General features: G+C 44.8%; 1 long non-coding RNA gene across 1 annotated transcript in view; it reads right to left on the bottom strand.

Moving 5' to 3' along the window:
* Positions 1–9,208: 9,208 nt before the first annotated feature.
* LOC103350002 (uncharacterized) overlaps positions 9,209–25,143 on the bottom strand; it is a 43,553-nt gene continuing 27,618 nt past the window's right edge. The window contains exon 5 of the long non-coding RNA XR_011390087.1: positions 9,209–9,778. This is a non-coding gene — a long non-coding RNA (uncharacterized lncRNA). The remainder of the gene's footprint in view (positions 9,779–25,143) is intronic.

The following is a 25,143-nucleotide window of genomic DNA, read 5'->3' as shown; positions in this document are numbered from 1 at the left end:
GGATATCCAGTATCCTTCCACACCGGATGTGCTCAGCCTAGAGTGGGGCACAGCTGTGAAGAGTAATGAAGCTGAGGTCCCTTGGGCTGCTTGTGATATTGCTTCCATAAAGAGAACTTCTGCACTCGGGCTGCAGCATTATGCCACGTCCTTTGTCATCTCCTCATGGGAAGCGTCAGTGCTATTTAGCTCTTCCTGAGTCTTGGACTAACAATTTTAGACAAACTGTGAATCTGCTGTGGGCAAGAGGCTGATGTATCTTCAGTTGCACATAGTGACACATGAAAATCAAAAGTTAACTAGTGCCTTCTTGATAGTCGCTTAGAGCAGGGCATACTCCCACTGAGAAACCTCCCATGGCTTTCCCTTGGCTGAGTGAATTCTGCAGATTTCTGCAGGCTCAGGGTGGCGTGACCGCTTCCCTCCTCTCAACACTCTTCCCACTCCAGCGTCACCCCCGAGGCTCAGTCACAGCAGCCCAATTCCCACTTCCTGTCTACCATGATGTTCAGCCTCAGCCCTGAACCTGAAGTTGCAAAAGAGCACCCTTGGCCCGCACTGTGTCTTTGCCTGTCCACGGCGTGGAACACTTTTTCCTTAGTTTTGCTTTTTGTTCTCCAGCTCCTCTTGTCCTTGAGGTCTAAGGTAAAGCCCACTTCAGGGAAGCCTCATCTGACCCAATGTATGAAAAATAATGTGCCTCAGCACAGTGATTGTATCAATAGTACCGTATTGTATGTTCCGGAATAGTGGAGAGTTTTCTATGTTCTCACCACAAGAAATGGCAAATACTGGAGAGGATAGAAACTCTAACGAGGCTGATTTGATTATCCCACAATATACACATGTTACATTGCACACCGTAAATACATGCTAGTATTATTTGACAATCCAAAATCAAATAACACAAAACGTGTGTCTTTTCCTTTTGCTCATGATCCCGTTGCTGTGTTTTTCCTTTTAGTGTGTTTATTACATTTTGTAGATATAGGGCTTATACTGATTATGTCTTTGTTAGTGCTCATTTTGTTTTTCCTGCTTAAGTAAAAGCTCCTGCAGGCACAGATGTTCCAGTCTCTCCAGCTTGACCCTTGGGGTCTAGAACAGTGCTTGGGCATGGGAGGCCATCAGTGAGTACCTGCTAGAGGAATGGCTGGATCAGAGAAAGCAGTCCAGAAGTATTACAAACATACTCAATCTCCCTCCCTTTCTCCCTCCCTCTCTCCCTTTATCCTTGCTTCCTTCTTCCCTAATTCCTTCTTCTCTGTCTCTTTATATTTTTAAATTCTTTTAAAAAGTTTTGGGGTCGGTGCTGTGGCATAGTGGGTAAAGCTGCTGCCTGCAGTGCTGGCATCCCATATGGGTGCCAGTTCAAGTTCCAGCTGCTGTACTTCCGATCCAGCTCTCTGCTGTGGCCTGGGAAAGGAGTAGAAGATGCCCAAGTCCTTGGGTCCCACATGGGAGACCCGGAAGAAGCTCCTGGCTCCTGGCTTCAGATTGGCACAGCTCTAGGCTGTTGCGGCCAATTGGGGAGTGAACCAGTGATGGAAGACTCTCTCTCTCTCTCTCTCTCTCTCTCTCTCTGTAACTGTGACTTTTGAATAAATAAATCTTTAAAAAAATAAAAAAAATTATGAGAGAGAGAGAGAGAGAGAGAGAGAAACACTCCCATCTGCTGCTTCACTTCCTAAATGTCTGCAATGGCCAAAGCTGGGCCAGGCTAACGCCAGGAGTCAGGAACTCAATTCTAGTCCCCACATAGGTGGCAGGAACCCGACTACTGGAGCATCGCCGCTGTCTCCAAGGGTGTGCATTTTCAGGAAGCTGGAGTCGGGAGCAGAGCTGGGACATGAACCGAGGCATTCTGATATGGGATGCAGGCTTCCCACCTCGCAGCTCACCTGCTATGATGAACGCCCAGCCCCGTGCACACACGCAAACAGAAAGGAGAGCTGGATGTGGTGGGATCCCGGTATAAGATCACTGAGTTGCCTGTCAGTCTTGGCAACTTTCCATGGATAGTTGGATAGCTGGATACTGGAGACATCTGAACCCCCACTTCTATGGCTTAAGGGACACCAGGGAAGAAAGGCCTTCGCTGTGGCTCAGGGATCCTGCAGGTTGGGTCTTGTGCTGAAATGTCTCTGTTCTCTCAGCAGCTGCTGTGGAACTTCTACTGTGAACCATCTACTATGGTGCAGAATGGACAAGTACAACAATGTTGAAACAAGTGATTAGGAGCAGCTGTGTCTGTTCACAATACTGATCATTCTTTTGCTTGTGTAGTGTAATACTCAAGGCTTCTTGTAGACAGCTATTTCTCAAGACCATCAGGAATTGGGCTCCAACAAGTTTGCATTGTGCATTCCAGTTTTTCTTGGCACCCAGACCTCTACAGATGCTTCTGTGAGTACTGCATGAATATGGATCAGTATAGCATTAGCTGGAGTGCCAAGGCTACGGCTGTGAGTCTCAGCAGTGTTTTTGAGATGTTGGCCCCTTGAAACACATTAGAAAACCTCATAGCAGCCTATTGGAATTAGTTTTGATGTTAGGATATTTCTGGCAAAAATCTCATAGTCAATAAAGAACTTTTTGACAGTGTCGATGTATACAATGTGTGGCACTCGATTTATTAAACTAATATATTATAAAATTTTTATTTTTATTCTCATGATGCTAAATACTGGTTCACCAAATATTTACTTTTCAAGTGGTTGCTTCAGCGCTGCTGAGGAATACTTGAGTGTATATATTAATCTTTATTTCAAAAGAGAAGAGTAAACCATCAGAGCTGGCTGTCGCGACTGTTAAGCACATTAAATGAAGAGCAAACAGTTGTGGAGAAAGAGGTGAAGCAGACTTCTACCACACAGCCCAGGCACTGTGAGGACTGGGGAAAGCCACCCCATTTCTGCCTCAGTGTATTATCTGACAAATGGGCTAACTTCTTCCTAATCACCTTGTAGAACCCTTGACTCCTATTAGATAAAACCCAGAGGACTGAGGCTTTGTCTCTGGCCATGCAGCTGGGTCGGAGTTGTCAGCATCTAGCGGAGGTGTGCCTGGGTAGGAACTTGCTGTGGTGCTGGTGTTCTTTATCTTGGTGTTCCGGAGAAATGCTGTTGGGACTCACTATGGTTAGAGAAAACCAGGCGTCATCATTTTTCAAGAAAGCACAGCCTGAGGCAAGGTTTAATCTCCAGGTGGGCTGTAGGAGGCGCTCTCTCAGAGCAGAGAGGGAGGGAAAAGGGTGATAGGTAGGGGCAGAGAGGGAGGGAAAAGGGTGATAGGTAGGGGCAGAGAGGGAGGGAAAAGGGTGATAGGTAGGGGCAGAGAGGGAGGGAAAAGGGTGATAGGTAGGGGCAGAGTGGAGTCCCGATCGATCACATGCGGTGGCGTTGCACCTGCTTTTTCTGGAGCTGTTAAGAGACACGATGGTTACGGTGCTGATGGCTCTGCTTGGTCATATGGGACAACTTTGATATGCTGCTCAGGCAATCTGTGCTTTGGAATAGTCCATCGGAGAGAAACAGAAAATTTCCCTGCCCTGAAATCTCACTGGCCTCATGAGTACGCACCTGTCCTGCCTCCAGGGCTGCCATGTGCCCTTCAGCTGCCCCTTGGAAGCTCAGATCCTCAGACGTGCTCTTCATTCACGCGAGTGATCATTAGAGGCTCTGAATGTTCTGCTGGTGGTTGGGCAGGTGCGCTGGCTCTGGAGCCCTAGCCCCTCTGGGGAGGAGGTTGTATGGGAAGGAGGCATGATGTGTGTGATGCAAAGGATCTCAGGGTCATCAGGCCAAATAATTAGCTAAGGGACAGCAGCACCCACGGATCCAGGAGACAGAGGTGCTGAGGACATTAGGGGAGCTTCGTAAGGCTAGCGTTTCCAGTTGTGTAGTGGGTAGCATTTGCATTTCTGGTTGTCAGAAACATCATATGCTGGTGCTGTCTGAAAAGACTTAGACTGGTGAGCAACAATCCTGTGTGTGGGACTGTCTGAGGAGTACTAGCTCTCTCAAGTCCTAGGAGCCTGATGCCTGTACTTTAAAGCAGTTTTAGGTGGAAAAATATCTTTTGGAACTTGTAATCGGTAGGAAGGGAGCCGCCAAGGTCAAATGTAGTTCATGTTTGGACCATTATCCAATCAGACTCACAAGATATATGAGAACTTTGGTTATCCAACAACTGTCTCACTCACCCTCTGGATTGCTGAAAATACCGTGTTGGTATGTTGGATCAAGCAAACATGTTATGTGGAACAGGTATCATTGGCCAGTATATAATCTTCATTTTTAAAAAAGATTTATTTATTTATTTGAAAGGGAGAGTTACAGAGAGAGAGTGAGAGACAGAGAAAGGTCTTCTATTTGCTGGTTTACTCACCAAATATATGCAATAGCTGGAGCTGGCCAGGAGTTAGGAACTTCTTCCAGGTCTCCCACACGGGTGCAGGGGCCCAGATGCTTGGATCATCTTCCACTGCTTTCCCAGGCACATTTGCAGGAAGCTGGATCAGAAGTGGAGCAGCCAGGACTTGAACCAGGGCCCATAAGGGATGCCGCAGGCAGCAGCTTTACACGCTATGCCACAGTGCTGGCCCTTATTCATTTGTTTTAAAGATGCAATGTAATTGAAGCTCTATGCTAGACACTGGACATGGGAAGGGAGAGGCAAGGAATTGTATGTGGTCCTTGTTTCTGTAAAGTTATGCCTGGTTAGTAGCAGTCTCAGGGGGCTGTCAGGTTAACGTCAGCCTCCAACGTGTTCTTGTGGATTCGACTAGGAGTAGCTGATAGGAATAGAGAGGATGGATCCTCAGCAAGAGGAAGGTATTTGTTTTTTTTTTTTTTTAGTTGTTTTTAGTTTCTCAGTTTAACTTTCTTTTCTTTTTCTTTTTCTTTTTTTTAAAGATTTGTCTATTTGAAAGTCAGAGTTACAGACAGAGAGGGAGGAGAGGCAGAGAGAGGTCTTCCATCCACTGGTTCACTCCCCAGTTGGCTGCAACGGCCAGAGCTGAGCTGATCCGAAGTCAGGAGCCAGAAGCTTCTTCCAGGTCTCCCACGTGGGTGCAGGGGCCCAAGGACTTGGGCCATCTTTCACTGCTTTCTCAGACCATAGCAGAGAGCTGGATCAGAAGTGGAGCAGCTGAGACTCGAATCGGTGTCCATATGAGATGCCGGCACTGCATTTCATAGGGCAGCTTTACCCAGTAGGCCACAGCACTGGTCGAGGTATTTGTTTTTCAGCAGAAAGGAAACAGTAGAGAGGGATTTGGAACCTGGTGACCGGGCAACCGTTTTTAAGAAGACTGAGGCATTAACAACCACTTTTTGTGTTCAGGTTATGTTACGAGCTCTGTGATCATGGATTCTAGACTGGCTGCATTTTAATGTTTGGCTTCTAGGCAGATAAGGCAACTTTTTATAATGGGGAGAGTTGGCATCTGGTATTAAAAAATATTGTTTGGAATTTTGACTTCACTTTTTTTTAAAAAAAGATTTATTTATTTGAGAGGTAGAGTTACAGAAAGAAAGAAGGAGAGTCAGAAAGGTCTTCCATCTGCTGGTTTCCTCTCCAAATGACAACAATGGCTGGAGTTGGGCTGATCTGAAGCCAGGAGCCAGGAGTTTCCTCTGGGTCTTCCACTTGGGTGCAGGGATCCAAGCACTTGGGCCATCTACTGCTTTCCCAGGCCATAGCAGAGAGCGAGGTTGGAAGAAGAGCAGCCGGGACATGAAACCATTGCCCTTATGGGATACCGGCACCACAGGTGGAGGTAGCCCACTACACCACAGCGCTCTTGACATGCTCTGAGCGTGGGTTGTGGCACCCACCTATTTTGAGTCTCTCTCTTAAGTTGTAAGGCATTAGGGAAAGTATGTGAATGTTTGTCAAGATGTTGTTGTTGTTGTTTTTGTCATTGAAATAATTCTCTTATTGACATTTGGGACCATATATTTTCCTATCTGCACCCCCCACAATAGTGTTGGCCCTCTTTTTCTGCAGGTTCCTTATCTCTGAGTTTAATCATTTGAGTATCAAAAATATTCAAAAAAGTTGCACCTGTACATCTACCTGTTTTTCTTGTCATTATTCCCTAAACAATACAATTTAGCAATTATTTACATAGTATTTTAAAAAGGCTTATTTATTTATTTGAAAGACAGAGTTATAGGGAGAGGGGGAGAGGGGTCTTCCATTGCTGGTTCACTGTTCAAATGGCCAGGATTGGGCCAGGCTGGAACTGGGAGCCTGGAACTCCATCTGGAATCTCCCATTGGGTTGCAGGGGCCCAAGCACTCGAGCTATCTCTTGCTGCTTTCCCGTGTACATTAGCAGGGAGCTGGATTGGAAATGGAGCAGCCAGGACTTGAACCAATGTCCATATGGGATGACAGTGTTGCAGATGGTGGTTTAATTTGCTGTCCCACAATGCTGGCCCCTATTCACATAGTATTTACATTATATTAGGTAGTACAAGCAATCTATGGGAGGATGTGCACAGATTATATGTACATTACATAATTTTATACCAGGAACTTGATCATCCACAGATTTTTGTATTTGTGAGGAAAAAGTGTCCTGGGGTCAATCCCTTGAGGATCCTAAGGGCTGACCAAAAGTATAATATTATAGCTGCAGAGTCTTAGTCCACCGGAACGAGGATGGACTGGGTCCGAAGAAAGGTAAGTGCGCCGCTCGCCCGTTCCCCAGCCTCCCAATCCCGGAGACAGTCAGACGCAGCACGGAGTCAAGTCAAGCAAGCAAGAACTCTGTTTATTGCATGCGTAGCAAAGCATTTTAAAGCACAAGACCACAGGATTACTGGGGCAGGGCATAAGGACCAACCAATTACTTAAAAGGTCATTTACGGGGCAACTTTTTACAGGACCAGCCATATGTCTGTACACTCATCATCAGTTGTCATCACCTCCCCTGATGCTGCGCAGCCAATCAGCTTTGGTGGTAAATGACTTTGGGTAGCCCACCTTCCTTCCTTTGGGCGCCATCTTTGAACTGCCACGTGTGCCTAATTTCCCTGCAGGCGCCATCTTTGAATTGCCTCCTGTGCCTAATTTCCCCACAAGAGCTTAGTAGATGTTAAAAAAAAAAAAACTTGGAACTCCACAAAAACAAAACCAACCACCCACTTAAGAGATGGGCCAAGGAACTCAATAGACATTTTTCAAAAGAGGAAATCCAAATGGCCAACAGGCACATGAAAAAATGTTCAAGGTCACTAGCAATCAGGGAAATGCAAATCAAAAGCACAATGAGGTTTCACCTCACCCCGGTTAGAATGGCTCACATACAGAAATCTACCAAGAACAGATGCTGGCGAGGATGTGGGGAAAAAGGGACACTAACCCACTGTTGGTGGGAATGCAAACTGGTCAAGCCACTATGGAAGTCAGTCTGGAGATTCCTCAGAAACCTGAAGATAACCCTACCGTTGGACCCAGCCATCCCACTCCTTGGGATTTACCCAAAGGAATTTAAATTGGTAAACAAAAAAGCGGTCTGCACCCTAATGTTTAATGCAGCTCAATTCACAATAGCTAAGACCTGGAACCAACCTAAATGCCCATCAACGGTAGACTGGATAAAGAAATTATGGGATATGTACTCTTTAGAATACTATACCGCAGTAAGAAACAACGAAATCCAGTCATTTGCAACAAAATGGAGGAATCTGGAACACATCATGCTGAGTGAAATAAGCCAGTCCCAAAGGGACAAATACCATATGTTCTCCCTGATCGGTGACAACTGACTGAACACCAAAAAAGAAACCTGTTGAAGTGAAATGGACACTATGAGAAATGGTGACTTGATCAGCATAGCCCTGACTGTTAATGAACAACTTAATACATTATCCCTCTTAGTAGTTTTTTTGTCTGTTCTACTTAATATGACTGGTTTAATTCTGTAATTAATACACAGTTATTCTTAAGTGTTGAAATTTAACTGAAATGTGATCCCTGTTAAACATAAGAGTGGGAATAAGAGAGGGAAGAGATGTATAATTTGGGACATCCTCAAGCTGACTTGCCCCAAATGGTAGAGTTAGAAACATACCAGGGGATTCCAATTCAATCCCATCAAGGTGGCATGTACCAATGCCATCTCACTATTCCAAGTGATCAATTTCAGTTCACAATTGATCATAATGAAAGGACTAAGAGTCAAAGGGAGCACATAAACAAGTCTAGTACCTGCTAACACTAACTGATAGAATAAATAAAGGGGAGAGTGATCCAACATGGCAAGTGAGATACTCAGCAGACTCATAGAATGGCAGATGTCCTAAATAGCACTCTGGCCTCAGAATCAGCCCTAAAGGCATTCGGATCTGGCTGAAAAGCCCATGAGAGTATTTCAGGCATGGAAAGCCAAGACACTCTGGCAAAAGATCTCTGTGAGTGAGATCCCAGTGGAAAGAACAGGTCTTCAAAGAAGGAGGTACCTTTCTCTGAAGGGAGGAGAGAACCTCCACTTTGACTATGACCTTGTCTAAACAAGATAAGAGTCGGAGAACTCAAGGGGCTTCCATAGCCTTGGAAACTCATGACTGGAGCATAGGGAGATTACTGATGCCATAGACAGGAGTGTCAATTGGTAAAGTCAACAACAGGAGTCACTGTGCACTTACTCCTCATGTGGGATTTCTGTCCTTAATGTGCTGTGCATTGAGATTTAATGCTATAACGAGTACTCAAACAATATATTTCACTTTGTGTTTCTATGGGGGTGCAAACTGTTGAAATCTTTACTTAATGCATACTTAACTGATCTTCTGTAAAAAAAAAAAAAAAAAAGAAATTATCAATTCCCAACTTGACTCTCACTGGGATTAAACATGACAATAGGTCTGATCTGATTTCATCATCATTTAAAAAAATCATCTATTATTTTTCACTTTATGTTTCTGTGTGGGAGCAAACTGTTGAAATCCTTACTTAATGTATACTAAGCTGATCTTCTGTATATTAAGATAATCGAAAATGAATCTTGATGTGAATGGAAGGGGAGAGGGAGTGGGAAAGGGGAGGGTTGTGGGTGGGAGGGACGGTATGGGGGGGAAGCCATTGTAATCCATAAGTCGTACTTTGGAAATTTATATTCATTAAATAAAAGTTAAAAAAAAAGTACATAAAAAAAAAAACTTGGTTGGTTCATGAACAGAACCCCTTTCCCCTGCTCCTCAGCTCTGCAGGAATATATGCTGTCTTCTTTGTGTCAATGACTAGTTAGTGCCGGTGGCTCTTGGATTATAGAGCGCCACTTTCACAGATGCGTTCTCCTCCGCTGCTTTTGCAGAGGGGAGAGGACTCTGACTCTCAGCACTCAGGAGTTCCTTGTTCTAATCATGGAGAGTGAGCTGTCTGGTGTGATTTGTATAGAAAATCTCACCCCAAATTTAATGTGATTGACTGGTTAGATGATAAGTAGTCACTAAGTATACAGAACTATAAATTAACCAGAGCTGCAGGCCTGATGGATTGAGGGAGTAATGCCAACTGACAAGCTGAATTCTGAGGTCTCTTTGTTTATTCAATTTGAATAATAAACTTCATATCCTCTTGGTGCTCCGAGGAATGCCGCATGGGAGGATGGTTCTCTGGCAGTTTCAGGGATAGTGAACTGACAATACCAGCTGACACGTCTGGGTGCCAAGCCTGCTGTTTCCCAGTAGCTTTGTGTCTTGCAATTATTTCCATCACCTTTCTGTAAATTCTTTGAAGACAGGAGTACCAGCAGCTAAAGAGGACTGAGAAAAAGAGAGAATATAGAATCGAGCACTTGCTGACTCAAAGAAACACCCATGGTTGTCAAGAGAGGACAGGATCATTCAAAGTGGGAAAATGGAATATACTTGGGACCCACGTAGAGCACATTCCAGTCTCCAAAGGCTACATTACTTATTCCTACAAGGATTTTGATGACTTAAAGCAAGATAATCTTGGAATAGAATCTACAGCTGCTTAAAAATGTTGCTCAAAATGGTAGAAGCAGGAAAGGTCCTGATTCATCACTATTTAATTTATTAAATAGGAACATTCTTTCCAACTGTAGTTAATCATGCTGTACACACAGCTTGAAATTTGCTGAGACTCTACTTTCTTTTCTATTTATTTATTTATTTATTTTTGACAGGCAGAGTGGACAGTGAGAGAGACAGAGAGAAAGGTCTTCCTTTGCCATTGGTTCACCCTCCAATGGCCGCCGCGGCCGGCACGCTGTGGCCGGCGCACGGCGCTGATCCGATGGCAGGAGCCAGGTGCTTTTCCTGGTCTCCCATGGGGTGCAGGGCCCAAGCACCTGGGCCATCCTCCACTGCACTCCCTGGCCACAGCAGAGAGCTGGCCTGGAGGAGGGGCAACCGGGACAGAATCCGGCGCCCCTACCGGGACTAGAACCCGGTGTGCCGGCGCCGCTAGGCGGAGGATTAGCCTAGTGAGCCGCAGCGCTGGCCGAGACTCTACTTTCAGTGTTCTCATGCACACAGCAAAGTGGTCATGAAGTGAAAATTTGGATACATTAATTTGTTTTTAAGAAAAGTCTCACCTTGCATAAGAGCATAAAATGTCCTGTGTATTTTAAAAGGAAGAGTTACACAGAGAGAGGAGAGGCAGAGAGAGAGAGAGAGGTCTTCCATCTGCTGGTTCACTCCCCAATTGGCCGCAATGGCTGGCGCTGTGCCAATCCGAAGCTAGGGGCCAGGAGCTTCTTTCGGGTCTCCTGCGTGGGTGCTGGCCCAAGGACTTGGGCCATCTCCCCCCCCCCCCCCTTTTTTTTGACAGGCAGAGTGGACAGTGAGAGAGACAGGGAGAAAGGTCTTCCTTTGCCGTTGGTTCACCCTCCAATGGCTGCCACGGCTGGCGCACCGCGCTGATCTGAAGGCAGGAGCCAGGTACTTATCCTGGTCTCCCATGGGGTGCAGGGCCCAAGCACCTGGGCCATCCTCCACTGCACTCCCTGGCCACAGCAGAGAGCTGGCCTGGAGGAGGGGCAACCGGGACAGAATCTGGTGTCCCGACCGGAACTAGAACCAGGTGTGCTGGCGCCGCAAGGCAGAGGATTAGCCTAGTGAGCTGTGGCACCGGCCAGGATTTGGGCCATCTTCTACTGCTTTCCCAGGCCAAAGCAGAGAGCTGGATCGGAAGTGGAGCAGCCGGGACTTGAACAGGTGCTCATATGGGATGCTGGCACTGCAGGTGGTGGCTTTACCTGCTATGCCACAGCGCTGGCCCCCCAGGTATTTTAAATACATATATATAAACAATAAAAATTTTAGAAACTAGGGACTAGTGTTGTGGTGCAATGGGTTAAGCTACTGCCTGCTACTCCAGCACCCAATGTGAGCAATGGTTTGAGTCCCAGATGCTCCACCTTGGATCCAGCTCCCGGCTAATGTGCCTGAGAGAGCAGAGGAACATGATCCAAGTACGTAGACCCCTGCTACCCATGTGGGAGATGTTGGTGGAGTTCCAGGCTCCTGGGTTTGGCCTGACCTAGCTCCTGCTGTGGCCATTATTTAGGGGGTGAACAGTAGATGGAAGAGCTCTTTCTCTCTAGTGTGTCTCTCCCTTTATCTCTGTAACTCTACCTTTCAAATAAACAAAATAAATCTTTTATAAAGAATTAAAAAACTAGGAAGGGGGACCGGCACCATGGCTCAGTAGGTTAATCTTCCTCCCACAGCGCCAGCATCCCATGTGGCGCTGGTTCTAGTCCCAGCTGCTCCTCTTCTGATCCAGTTCTCTGCTGTGGCCTGGGGAAGCAGTGGAGGATGGCCCGAGTCCTAGGGCCCCTGCACCCACACAGGAGACCAGGAAGAGGTACCTGGCTCCTGGCTTCGGATCGGCACAGCTCCGCTGTTGCAGCCATTGGGGAGTGAACCAGCATATGGAAGACCTCTCTCTCTCTCTCTCTCTCACTGTCTGTAACTCTACCTCTCAAATCAATAAAAAAAATCTTAAAAAAAAAAGCTAGGAAGAAAAATGTCACACACCATGTATATAATTCATTTATTCAGTTCCAAGGATTAATTAGAAAATTTCCAAACTTTGTATTACTAGAAAACATAGGCATTGAAATTGTCATTCCACACAAGTATATTTAAAGGATAAATTTCCAGAAATGGAATTTCCAGGTAAAAGAAATTTGCATTTGTAAGTTTGATATGTCCTACCAGTTGTGTTTTCAAGACTGTACCAATTTGCTTTCTTAGCTGCAATAGTGTAGGGATCCAGCTTGATGTGATTCTAGCCGTCTTGGTCATAACTGCCATTGTGTACTTCAGGTGAACCTGACGTTTATCCTAACTCCATGGGATAAAGTGTTTAAATTACCTGCCACTATTATCTGATGCCTGGCATAATACTATTGCCTGAGAAAGTTTGGTGCTCACTGGTTAACAATGGCCAGTCTTTCTTACAAAACTCTTTTTCTCCTGCCTTGTGGCACAGAGATCCATCGTCTTGCAGCCACCAAGACCATAATTCTGTCCGTAAGTCCTTAATGAATCACATTCTCTGTATTCTAGATTTATCTTCTTCCTTCACCCATCGTGTGTTTGCTCTCATCTTTGGAGCCTGGTTCTCATATGCGTGGATTTCCTGAATCAACTTGTTTCTCTGCACCCTTGTGAGCAGAGTATTATTTTTAATTTTTTTTTTTTTTTTGAGTAAGGAGATAGAAATGTCAATTACCCTTGTATGGTAAATACACATTGTAATGAGGAGGCTTTAAGAATTTCACAAAAAAGTAGTAATATCATTCAACTTCACTTATCCATACACTTTCTGAAGCACGAGGGGACTTCAGGAAGCTCATGGAAAAATGAATTAAAAGATAAATTTATGTTGATGCAAGACAAGTTTGAAATTCATGCATAACAGCACATTCAACAGGATCATGGAAAATACCTCTTATGCAAAAACTATGCATGGATTTCAAAAAATTTTTTGCCCTAAAATAAACTTGTTATTTAATTCCTTTTTCATAAAATTTTGAAATAACCTCATATAGTGAAATATCACAATGTGTCCCAGAAATTGGTAAAATTGTTGTGTATTAAAAAAACAATTAAGGAGATAGAAAGGCTGACTATCCTAATTTCATCATTACACACTTTATACATGTCTTGAAGCATCATGTTAAAACTCACAAAAATGTATAATAAAAACAAAAAATATTAAATTTCAAGGACTCATTAGACATGGTAGGCAGTTTTTGGTAAGTTCCAGGATCTCAGGAAGAAAGTTAAGGTTGCAGGTATAAACGTGAGTGCCATTAGCATAGAGGTGGCAATGGAAGTCATAGATAGAGGGCTGGCGCTGGGGCTCCTCCGCCTGCGGCACCAGCACTCTGGGTTCTAGTCCTGGTTGGGGCACCAGATTCTGTCCCGGTTGCTCTTCTTCCAGTCCAGCTCTCTGCTGTGGCCTGGGAGTGCAGGGGAGGATGGCCCAAGTGCTTGGGTCACTGCACCCGCATGGGAGATCAGGAGGAAGCACCTGGCTCCTGGCTTCGGATCAGCGCGGTGCGCTGGCCACAGTGCGCCGGCCACAGCGGCCATTGGGAAGACACGGAAAAGGAAGACCTTTCTCTCTGTCTCTCTCTCTCTCACTCTGCCTGTTAAAAAAAAAAAAAAAAAAGTCATAGATAGAGAAGGTCACCAAGGACAGAGGGTAGGCACATGGAGCTTCGTAGCCTGCAATGGCAGAGTCACTGGTCCCTTTCTGGGCTCAATTCTGTCTCATGGATCTAGTAATTATTCCTGTGCCAAAACCCACATTATTTAATTCAGCAAAACTTTATCATGTCTTAGTTTCTGTGGGACTTGCCTACCTATGATATTGGTATGCTATGAAGAAGAATTCAATGAAAAGAGAGAATTCGATAATGAAGGATAGAAAGGGAATAGTTGCAGGAGTAAAGTCCACAAGAGAGGTTGGACTCCATTGGTTTTGCAGTGAGAGGATTGATTAGACAGGGGAGTTGTTTTTCCCTTGTAAGAAAGAGCAATACTTGGATACAGATTTTTGTTATATTCCAGTTGTCTACTTTTGTAGCAATTGTATTAAACTCATAAATTAAACATAAATGGATGTAGTTAGTATGTTTTATCTGCTCATTCATGAGCAAGGTATACTTCTCATCTTGTTTTTTTTTTTTTTTTTTTTTTTTTTTTACTGCGCTGGTGAGGACTAGTAAAGTCTTTTACTGGGCTTTATTGGAGATATTTGGTGTATATATACTCAGTGCTATGTTTGTTGTAAATTTCAAGTTAAGAAAATCCCTTCTGTTCTTGCTGAGAATTTGTTTAAACTGTGCATTATTATTGAGTTGTTTTTGTGCATTAAAATCATTCTTTTCATTATTAAAAGGAATGCAATTGCTTTCTAGGCAACAACTATTCTTCATTCTAGAAAGAACAAATATAAATACACTCAAAACCTTTAGAAAGAGAGTGAGAAAATGTTTTCTCCTACTCGTTTAATTTTTCAAGATATGTAAGTTATTCATAAATTCATACTTTTGATTAAGGAAAATTACAACTATACAAATATATATTCAATAAACAGTGAAAGTCACCTTCAAAAATAAGCCAAACTACACAGTGCACTGATAGCAACTCTTAATAGTTCACTGTTCGTTTTTAGCCCTTTCTAAACATTGCTAATATAAGTATCCTCTTGTTGATTGACCTGTAGCTTTTTTTTTTTTAAAGATTTATTTATTTATTTGAAAGGCAGAATTACAGAGAGAGAAGGAAAGACAGACAGACAGAGAGAGATCTTCCATCTGCTGGTTCTCTACTGGAATGGCTACAACAGCAAGGGCTTGGCCAGGCTGAAGCCAGGAGTCAGGAGCTTCATCCAGGTCTCTCCCACATGAGTGCAGGGGTCCAAGCACTTGGACCAGCTTCCATTACTTTCCTAGGCACGTTATCAGGGAGTTGGTTTGGAAGCAGAGCAGCTGGGCCTGAGCCAGCCCTGATATGGGATTCCAGCATTGCACATAGCAGCTTAACCTACTAAGATACAACGCCAGCCCAACTTGTACCTTTTTTTTTTCCTTAGGTTTTCTAGCAATCCCATTACTGGGCATATTTCCAAATAAAATAAAATTGGCATGTTGGAGAGCTATATGTTGTACTATGTTTATTATAACAGTATTATAACAGTCAAGATATGGAATTAACCTAAGTGTACATCAGTGGATGAATGGATAAAGGGAATGTGGTATACATGCAAAATGGATAAAAAAAAAAGAGTAAAATCTTGTTATTTGTGGCAACATGGATGAACCTGGGTACATTGTATTAGGTAAAATAAGCTAGGCACAGAATGAAAACACTGCGTAATTTCATTAATATTTGAAGTCTGAAGAGGCTAGTCTTGTAGAAGTACAACAGCAGAGTGTTCATCAGAGTCTGGGGATGGTTGTGGGAGGGGAGGACAGGAAGAGATTGGTTAATGGGCACAAATTTACCATCAGAGAGGAGGACTATGATCTGGCGTTTCATCACACAGTAGGATGACTAGGGTTAACGATACCGTATTGGATATTTCAGAATAGCTAGAAGGCAGAATTTTGAATGTGCATATGACCAAGATATGAAAATGTATGAGGTAATGGATATGCCAAATATCCTGATTTGGTTATTGCACAAAGCATACATGCATAAAAATATCACATTGTACTCCATAAATAAGTACAATTATTATGAGTCAGTTAAAAACAAAAAATAGTATGATAAATACCCTTTTAAATTTTTGAACATGCATGAATATATCTGTAAGGTAGGGTTTTAGAAATAAAATTACCAAGTCAAAGATTATGCATAAGTTTTAAAAGCGTGCTTTTGGGGTGGGTGCTATAGCACGGTGGGTTAAGCACAGCTTGTGATGCTGTCATCCCACATGGGAGCTCCAGTTCACGTCCTGGCTGAGCCACTTCCAGTCTAGTTCCCTGCTAATGTGAATGATAGTCCAATATTGCAAGAAGATGAGAGAGATGAGGTGATCTCGGCTCTTTTCTCATGTCAAAAAAGAATTTCCATGCAGATGAGGACAGTGAGAAAAGTGAGATTTATTGAAAGTGAGAAACATCCTGTGGCAGCAGTCAGGAGCGGGGATGTAGGGGAGGAGCTGCCAAAGAAGCATGCCAGTGTTGCCTCTTTTATACACAAAGTGGCTCTCCCTGTTTGGCCCCTTTCTGAACATCAAACCTAAATGCAACCAATCAGAGGAGGAGCAGAGTAACAGTGTATCAGAAGGCAGGGATTACAATCCTGTCTAGTTTTGGTAAAACTAAATGTGGTTAACTGGCCTAACTGCCTTCCAACTGACCTAAACACCCATTAGCCTGTCTAAACCTCACACTCCCACCTTTTCATAAATACTTGGGCTCCTGCTGCTCACATGGGAAACCTAGATGAGGTTCTGGGCTCTGGGCTTCCCTTTGCCCAACACTTGGCTGTTGTGGCCTTTTGGGAAATGAACCAGTGGGTGGAAGTGCTCTCTCTCTCTCTCTCTCCCCCTCCCTCTCTCTCTCTTTCTCTCTCCCTCTCTTTCTCTTTTCCTCACTCTTCCTCATTTTGCATTTCAAATAAATAAATAAATGCATACATAAATAAGGTAAATCTTAAAAAAAGATCTTTCCCCACTCCAAGGAATTTATCCATGTTTTTCTTCCTAATACATGTGTAGCTTCTTCTTTATTTGGTTTTTCTTCCCTTCTCTTTTTCTATCTTTAAATGATGCATGTAAACCCTAGACAGGCCAAGGAGGGCTTAATCAGAAGCATATTTACAAAGATGTGGACAGAATATAGAGGCACCGACAATATCACAAGTATTACAGTATCACAATTTTTATATTCTTTTAATATAGACAGCTTCTGATCTAATATCTGATAGGAATAGCCACATTCTCCCACCTCCAAGGTCATTCTGTATGGAATTTAGAATCAATTTGTTTAAGCACAGATAAAAACATACTGATATTTGAACTGGGGAAAAGTTGGCATATATGTGATGTTGATTTCTGCCATCTGTCTCTGTATTTGCTCAGATTTATTTTTCTGTTCTTCAAGAGTATGCAATACTTTTTTTTTTTTTGACAGGCAGAGTGGACAGTGAGAGAGAGAGAGACAGAGAGAAAGGTCTTCCTTTTTACTGTTGGTTCACCCTCCAATGGCCGCTGCGGCTGGCGCGCTGCGGACAGCGCACGTCGCTGATCCGAAGGCAGGAGCCAGGTGCTTCTCCTGGTCTCCCATGCGGGTGCAGGGCCCAAGCACTTGTGCCATCCTCCACTGCACTCCTGGGCCACAGCAGAAAGCTGGCCTGGAAGAGGGGCAACCGGGACAGAATCCGGCGCCCCGACCTGGACTAGAACCCGGTGTGCCAGCGCCGCAAGGTGGAGGATTAGCCTATTGAGCCACGGTGTGGGGAGCAGCTCGGACTAGACTGTTACTGGAATTAAGACTTATTCTATGCATCTGCTCTCCCACAATATGGCGCTGGGAGAGAAGTAAACAGCTTCCGCACAGCTGCCTCCAGTTCAACCAATTAACTGTAGGACTTGCTCCTGATTGGAGGAGAGCAGCGTACTCGGCGTGTGGGCAGCCGAGTTGGGATTGGCGGAGGAGGACTATAAAGGAGGAGAGAGACGGCATGCACCAGGAACATCTAAGGGGAACATCTAGCTGAAGGAACACCTGTGCAGCCCCCGAGAAGAGCCGGCCGGCGGTGTGCCGCTCCCCTGCGGAAGTGGGGAATGTGGCCAGGGGGAACTGCCCTTCCACGGAGGTGGAAGGGATAATAGCCAACCCGGGAAGGACCAGCAGCAAACCCGGGGAGGGCCGAGCAGATGAAAGAACAGCACAGGGTTCTGTGTTGCTCCTCCATGAAGAGGGGGAGCGACATAATGGTGCCGTGACTCGGATAGGAAACCTAGCTTGGATAGGAAACCTAGGACAGATAAAAAACTTAGGAGGGAAGAAACGGGAAGAACTAGGGAAAATATCGGAGAGAGAAACTAGCAAACAGCCTAGGGAAAATATCGGAGAGAGAAACTAGCAAACAGCCTAGGGAAAAGCCGGACGAAAAAGGAGCCGGAAGAAGCTATTGAAAGCCTAGGCATAGACTCGGATACGGACTACGGGGGGAAGCTGGGAGAAATCTCTAAGGTCGAAAGCGAAAGTGAAAGCTAGAACAAACAGACTCGGACGCAGACTGTGGGGAGAGGCCAGGAGAAATGAGGGAGGAGTATTGTTGGAGGAAAGCTTGGGGAAACATACCGGGTAGAGAAAAATGTTAGGGAAATTGAAGCCGCGGGGGGCAGGCCGAGGCGGAAACGGAAGCCACTTTGGGGTTCTCAAGTTAGCCCGGGAATAGGGGGCGAAAAGTTGAAACCAGAAGCTGAGACGTAAGCCAGATTGGGATCCGTCTGATTAGCCCGGGGAGCAAAGGACGGGAAGCCAGATCGTGGGGCGGAGACGTACGCTGGGTTGAATTCGCCAGGCTAGCCCGGGGAACTTAGATTGAATGCTAGTGGCGGACACGTGAGCTACGCTGTGTTACTCGCGGAAGCCGCCGCGTGCAGAGAGAGCACGGGGCGTGAATAGATAGGGAACGCTGGCGCGAGGCTGTGGTTCAGACGCGAAAGGGTTAAGCGTGGAGACCGTGGAGCGCGCGAAGCCGAGCCGCGCAAAGCCGGGAAGCTGCGCAGATGAGAGAGGCGCGCGGGCTGAAGCGGCGCAGAGCCGGGAACCCGCCGGCGGGGCGAGGTGCCGGGAAGCTGCGGGGATAAGAGAAACAGAAGTTTTAGAAGTAAAGTGAGAGAAATAGGAATGCTGGAAGATAGAAGTAAAATGGGAGAAATAGGAATGCCCGGAGACAGAGAAATAGAGAGAAATAAGGCCTCCCCTCAACATGCCAATTAGAAGGCTTGGATTCGGTCTGCCCGATTAGTGAGGCGATGAGCACCTGGGCGGCTAGCCGCAGGTCACCGAAGACAGGCACGAATTAACATCAGTAAAGCTTCCCCACAATGCAACAATTAGGAGGCTTGGATTCGGTCTGCCTGATTTAAGGCGGTAAGCGCCAGCAAAGCTCGACCAGAGTATGAGCTGCAGGTCACCGAAGATAGGCACGAACCAACACTAATAAGTCTCCCCCACAATAAGGCAATGAGAAGGCTTGGATTCGGTTTGCCTGATAGGTTTTGTAAACACCTGCAGGCAGTTCTAGCAGAGCAGAGTATGCGCTGCAGGGCACCGAACACAGGCACGCATCAGCGCCTAAAAACCTCCTCACAATGGCGAAGAGAGGACCCGGATTCGGTTTGCCTGATGGATAGGACTTGTAAGAGCCTGTGGCAACTCTAGCAAGTAGAGCAGAGTGTGTGCTGCGGGACACCGAAGACAGGCGCGTATCAACGCCAAAAAAAATAAAAAGAAAGGGGGATCTGTGGGGAGCAGCTCGGACTAGACTGTTACTGGAATTAAGACTTATTCTATGCATCTGCTCTCCCACAATATGGCGCTGGGAGAGAAGTAAACAGCTTCCGCACAGCTGCCTCCAGTTCAACCAATTAACTGTAGGACTTGCTCCTGATTGGAGGAGAGCAGCGTACTCGGCGTGTGGGCAGCCGAGTTGGGATTGGCGGAGGAGGACTATAAAGGAGGAGAGAGACGGCATGCACCAGGAACATCTAAGGGGAACATCTAGCTGAAGGAACACCTGTGCAGCCCCCGAGAAGAGCCGGCCGGCGGTGTGCCGCTCCCCTGCGGAAGTGGGGAATGTGGCCAGGGGGAACTGCCCTTCCACGGAGGTGGAAGGGATAGTAGCCAACCCGAGAAGGACCAGCAGCAAACCCGGGGAGGGCCGAGCAGATGAAAGAACAGCACAGGGTTCTGTGTTGCTCCTCCACGAAGAGGGGGAGCGACACCACGGTGCCGGCCTGTAATACTTTTTTAATAAGCAAATTTTTAAAGCTCATTCCTAGGTATTTTATTTCTTTTTTTTATTTGACTTTTAAAAAAAATTTTTATTTCCCATTCCTCTTGTTAAGGGGAATGTGTCTGCTCTTTGGCACCGTGTAAGATGCTGGCCTTTGGGAGCTGGCATTGTGATATAAGGGCATAAGCTGCTGCCCATAATGGTGGCATTCTGTAGGTGCTAGGGCAAGTTCCAGCTGCTCCGTTTTCAATCTAGCTCCCTGCTAATGCTCCTGGGGAGGCAGCAGAGGTGGCCCAAGTCCTTGGGCTCTTGCACCATGTGGGAGACCCAGATGAAGATTCTGGCTCCTGGCTTTGGCCTGGTTCAGCCCTGGCTCAGCCCTGGCTCAGCCCTGGTTTTGCAGCCATCCAGGGAGTGAACCAGCAGATGAAGATCTCTCTCTCTCTCTCTCTCTCTCTATCTCTATCTCTATCTCTTCTTCTGTCTGTAACTCTGCCTTTCAAATGAATAAAATGAGTTTTATAAAAAAAAAGATGCTGATCTGGGGCCAGTGCTATGGTGTAGAGGGTAAAGCTGCCATCTGCTGTGCCAGCATCCCATATGGTTGCTGGTTCAAGTCCTGGTTGCTGCACTTCCAATCCAGTTCTCTGCTATGGCCTGGGAAAGCAGTAGAGGATGACCCAAGTGCTTGGGCCCCTGCACCATGTGGGAGACCCAGAAGAAGTTGCTGGCTCCTGGCTTTGGATCGGCCCAGCTCCTGCCATTGCAGCCATTTGTGGAGTGAACCAGTGGATGGAAGACCTCTCTCTCTGCCTCTGCCTCTGTCTCTGCCTCTCTGTAACTCTACCTTTCAAATAAACAAAACAAAACAAAACAGCAAAGTTCACTATCAGGTGATTGGACTTGTCTGTCCGATGGAGGTTGGCGGAGCAGGTGCAGAATAAGAGTCTCCTGGTTAGCAGGAGGCAGAGAGAGGCACAGGGAACACACTCAGCTTATGTAATCAACCCTTTTATGAGACCGCCCTCCTCAGGGGAAGCCCCAGGGGCCTAAAACCCTCTTATTTTCCAGATGCCATACTTAGATCAAGTTTCCATCCTTAATCCATCAACTGTTAATATAGTAGAAGACTTTTGGGTTTGAATGTCTGCATGCATACGGGGAGCCAAGTCCTGTTCAAGTCATAATAGATGTACGGGTTTATTCTTGGACTCACAACTCTATTTCACTGATCTTTACCTCTATCCTTATGCATTGTCTTGATTACTATAGCATTGCAGAAGGTTTTGCAAGAAGGAAGTGTGATTACTTCAGTTTTGTTATTCTACAAGATTGTTTTGGTTATTTTTAGGTCTCTCCAATTCCATGGATTTTAGAATCAGATGATTAATTTCTCTTTAAAACAGCAACTGAATTTTAATAGGGATTGTAGTCCATGGTTAGATCAATTTGATGGGGTATTACTGCCCTAAGTCTTTTATTACTTGAACACAGGTTATCTTTCCATTATTTAAGACTTCTTTAATTTCTTTCAATCTTGTTTTGAAGTTTTCAGTGTCCAAGTGTTCACCTCCTTGGCTTTTTATTCTTTTTGATGCCACTGCAAATGGAATTGTTTTCTTTATTTCATTCTGGGATTATCATTAATCGTTGCTAGGAATACAAATTATTTTTGTATATTGATTTTGTACATTTAAACCTTAAAGAAATTATTAGTGTTAATAATTTTTTGTAGATAATGTTCTATATATAAAATAATGTCATCTGTGAATAGTCACAATTTGATTTTGATTTTTTCTTTCCCTATCTGAATGCCTCTTATTTATTTTCTTTCCTGATTTCACTAGCGAGCACCTGCAGCATAGTGTTGAACAGAAGTGACAAGAGTGGATATATTTGTCTTATTCTTGATAGTACAGTCTTTCACCACTAAGTCTGATGTTGGCTGTGGTTTTCCATAGATGGGCTCTATCAGTTTTAGAACATTCCCTTCTGTCCTGTTTTGTAGAGTGCTTCTTATCATGGAAGGGTGATGGATTTTGTGAAATGTGGTTTTCTATAACCATTGAGGTAATCATGTGTTTTTCATCTTTTTTCTAATAATGTGATGTATTATACAGATTGATTTTTATATACAGACCATTCTGTATAAATCCCACATGGACATGGTATTTTTTTTATTTTTAAAGACCAAATACATATATTCACAACATTGCAATCTGCTCCTGGTCTTTGAACAAGGATCTCTTACATCAAAAGAATATAAAAGTGTACTGCAGAAAGTTGATAGGAGGCCGGCATTGTGGTGCAGTGGGTTAGGCCAAGGCTTGTGACATTGGCATCCATACTGGAGTGCCAGTTCAAGTCCTGACTGTTCCTTTTGTTACCAGTTTCCTGCTAATGCAACTGGGAAGGCAACACATGATGGTCCAAGTGCTTGGGCCTCCACCACTCACGTGGAAGATCCTGATAGAGTTCCTGGCTCCTGGCTTCAGTTTGGCCCAACCTTGGTTTTGTAGCTATTTGTGGAGTGAGGTAGCAGATGAAAGATTCGCTCTCACGCTCGCTTGCGCGCTCTCTCTCTCCTCTTTCCCTGACCCTCTGCTTTAAAATAAATAAATTAATTAATGAATCTTTTTTAAAAAGTTCATGAAAAATGGAATTGAAAGGTAAGCTTATTTTGGTGCTACAAATGTTTGAAATTCATGCATATGTGAGGTCTTGAAAGATTTTATGGAAAATGCGTACAGTGGCAAAACTATGCACATAATTCAATTTTTTTGGACTAAAATAAACTTATCTTTTAATTTCATTTCCCACAAACTTTGAATACCCCTGTATAACTCAAGATGTTACCACACTGCTAGAATGTTGTTCAGTCCTTAAGGATTAGTGCTGTTCATCATTCTGTATGAATATGCCTCTCAGGGTGAGGGCACTCAGGTGTATCGACTCACACTTCATCTTGTCAGGTTCCAAAAGCAGGAGTGGTCTTGGCAAACCTAGTTTCACCCTTTCAGGTATCTCATATAACTGAGCTAAGAGACAAAGTCCTCTCTGACTCTGGACCTGTATTCAGGTGCTGATGTAATCTTGGATTTCTCTCAATTCATGACCAATGTAGCCATTCCTTTACCCTCAGCTATTCCCTCTCCTTCTTTTCATCTACATCCAAATTCTTCAGCTTTGGAAGGGAGGCTACATTTGGCCACTGTGCTTGTCTAGATCACAGGCAGCAATACGACTCTAGCAAGTGCCTCCCACTTTGCATCACCATTCAGTCAGGGTGAGGATGCTCCTTTGTCCAACACATACTAAGTGTGAGCACACACTCTCAAAAGGTTGTGAGTCAGCCCTTCACGCCCTTATAGCCCCCTGTTTAGACAACCAGTGTTTTTCAATAGCCTGTTCCACTTCTCATCAAATTAGTACTCTAGGAACATAGAGCATTCTGGGCTGTGTGGTGTATTGCCTGGTCTGAACAAGTGATGTTTGGCTGTCCAGCTTTATGCATTGTCTTCAGACTAGGGTTTTCTACACTACCCTGAACATTATACCTTTCTCAAAGTCAGCAAAGTCCAGTCCAGAATGGGCATCTCTTTCTGTCAAGGTCTGTGACCACCATCAGTGTCACTTGCCAGCTACATCAAGTGCTTTCCCACCAGAAAGTCAATCCTAAGCCAGTGGCAATGTCTGTCTGATTCACTGACAAACAGAAGAGTTATCATCATCATCATCACGTTCCTGAAAGCACACAAAAGGAGGATGTCTGGATTATCTCATGTTTAGCTCATTGCTACAGTACCCCTGCAGCCACTCACTTCATGGACCAAGGTAGCCACCTTAAAGGAACACATGACAGTATCTGCTTATCAATTCCAGTCAGGAGTTCTTCTGATGGGAACCAAATGTTCTACTCTAATGCACCCTCCAAATTTGCAAAGGGCTGTGACCCACTAGGGCAACCCTTCAATAGGCCAGGGTCCATTATCCTCCTGGCCGACCTTGTGGCAAGGCCATTGGATCTGCCTACAGGTCAGTAAAAACCCATATTCTAGGGCCCCTATCACTTCATTTCTTTCATCACTTCTAGGAAAATGGTGTGTGATAATATTCACCAAGCTGGTATGTTCTTAACTCCTTTCATCAGAGAAACAACCTTCCAGATAGGATATTGTCCATTCACCTTGGAACTGCCTTTCGCAAGTCATACAGCTCTTTGTCTGTCAGTTGAGAACTGCTTATAGGGCACTGTAGAATCCAGCAACTCCTCACACAGAACCAGAGTCAGTCCTGGGGGAAAAGAGGCTCCGTGCTTGTGCATATCTCCTCCTTGAATTCCCTGGGCAGCGTGAGCCTGTGTAAGCCATTTCCATTTTGTTAGAACTCTTCTGGGCATTGCCGTCCCCACTGGAGTGTTTCTTTGATGTTTCCCGAGACAATGCAGGTATTATAGGTTTCAAAGCCATTTTGTGTCCTTCATTCAGCTTCAATTAATGTCCCGTAGCAAGGCAGTAAATGCTCCTCAAAGCCTCAGTAGCTGTCCCTGGGCGGAACTCATAGGCCTCTTCTGTGAGCCCAGTAAACCTTCCGTGAAAGGCTTTATAAAATGAAGACTTTACCCAGATCAGAACTCCAACTGCCATTTTACACTGTGTGGGCTCAGGCAGTCTTACTGCATGTGCAATTAATACTGCTGAAGGAGGGGGATTTACGTGCCTTCTGTTGTACAGAAATAGGTAGGGAAGTCATTCCCCAGTTAGATGTAATTCCCATCCCCAGAATACAATCAGGTAAAAGAGCCACTCATTTGACGGGAATCGTGGCCAAATATACCAACTCTCCTATAAACTTTGACTTCATTCCTTCAGCCTTCACTTTCCCAACTGTAGCCTCCAGTAGGACTTTGTCAATAAGTTTTGGTTTTACAGTACAAGGTAAAGACATAATATCCCTTCCCATAAGACATTTAGGCAAAGGAATCACAACTTCTTTATACAAGCTTGTTCAACATCCCAACTTCACAATCTCATCAAGCCTTACATTTTTGTTACTGTCCCAGAAGCTTTTCTTCTCCTCTTCCAGACCATTTACTCTTTTTGTGCAAAAGGCTTTGCATCCCCATTAGGTGGTTGAGCCAAGGGACTGTGGCCTGTTTGTCA

Source organism: Oryctolagus cuniculus, chromosome 7, assembly GCF_964237555.1.
Source record: "Oryctolagus cuniculus chromosome 7, mOryCun1.1, whole genome shotgun sequence".
Taxonomy (NCBI): Eukaryota; Metazoa; Chordata; class Mammalia; order Lagomorpha; family Leporidae; genus Oryctolagus; species Oryctolagus cuniculus.
This window is presented reverse-complemented; position numbering and strand designations above follow the sequence as displayed.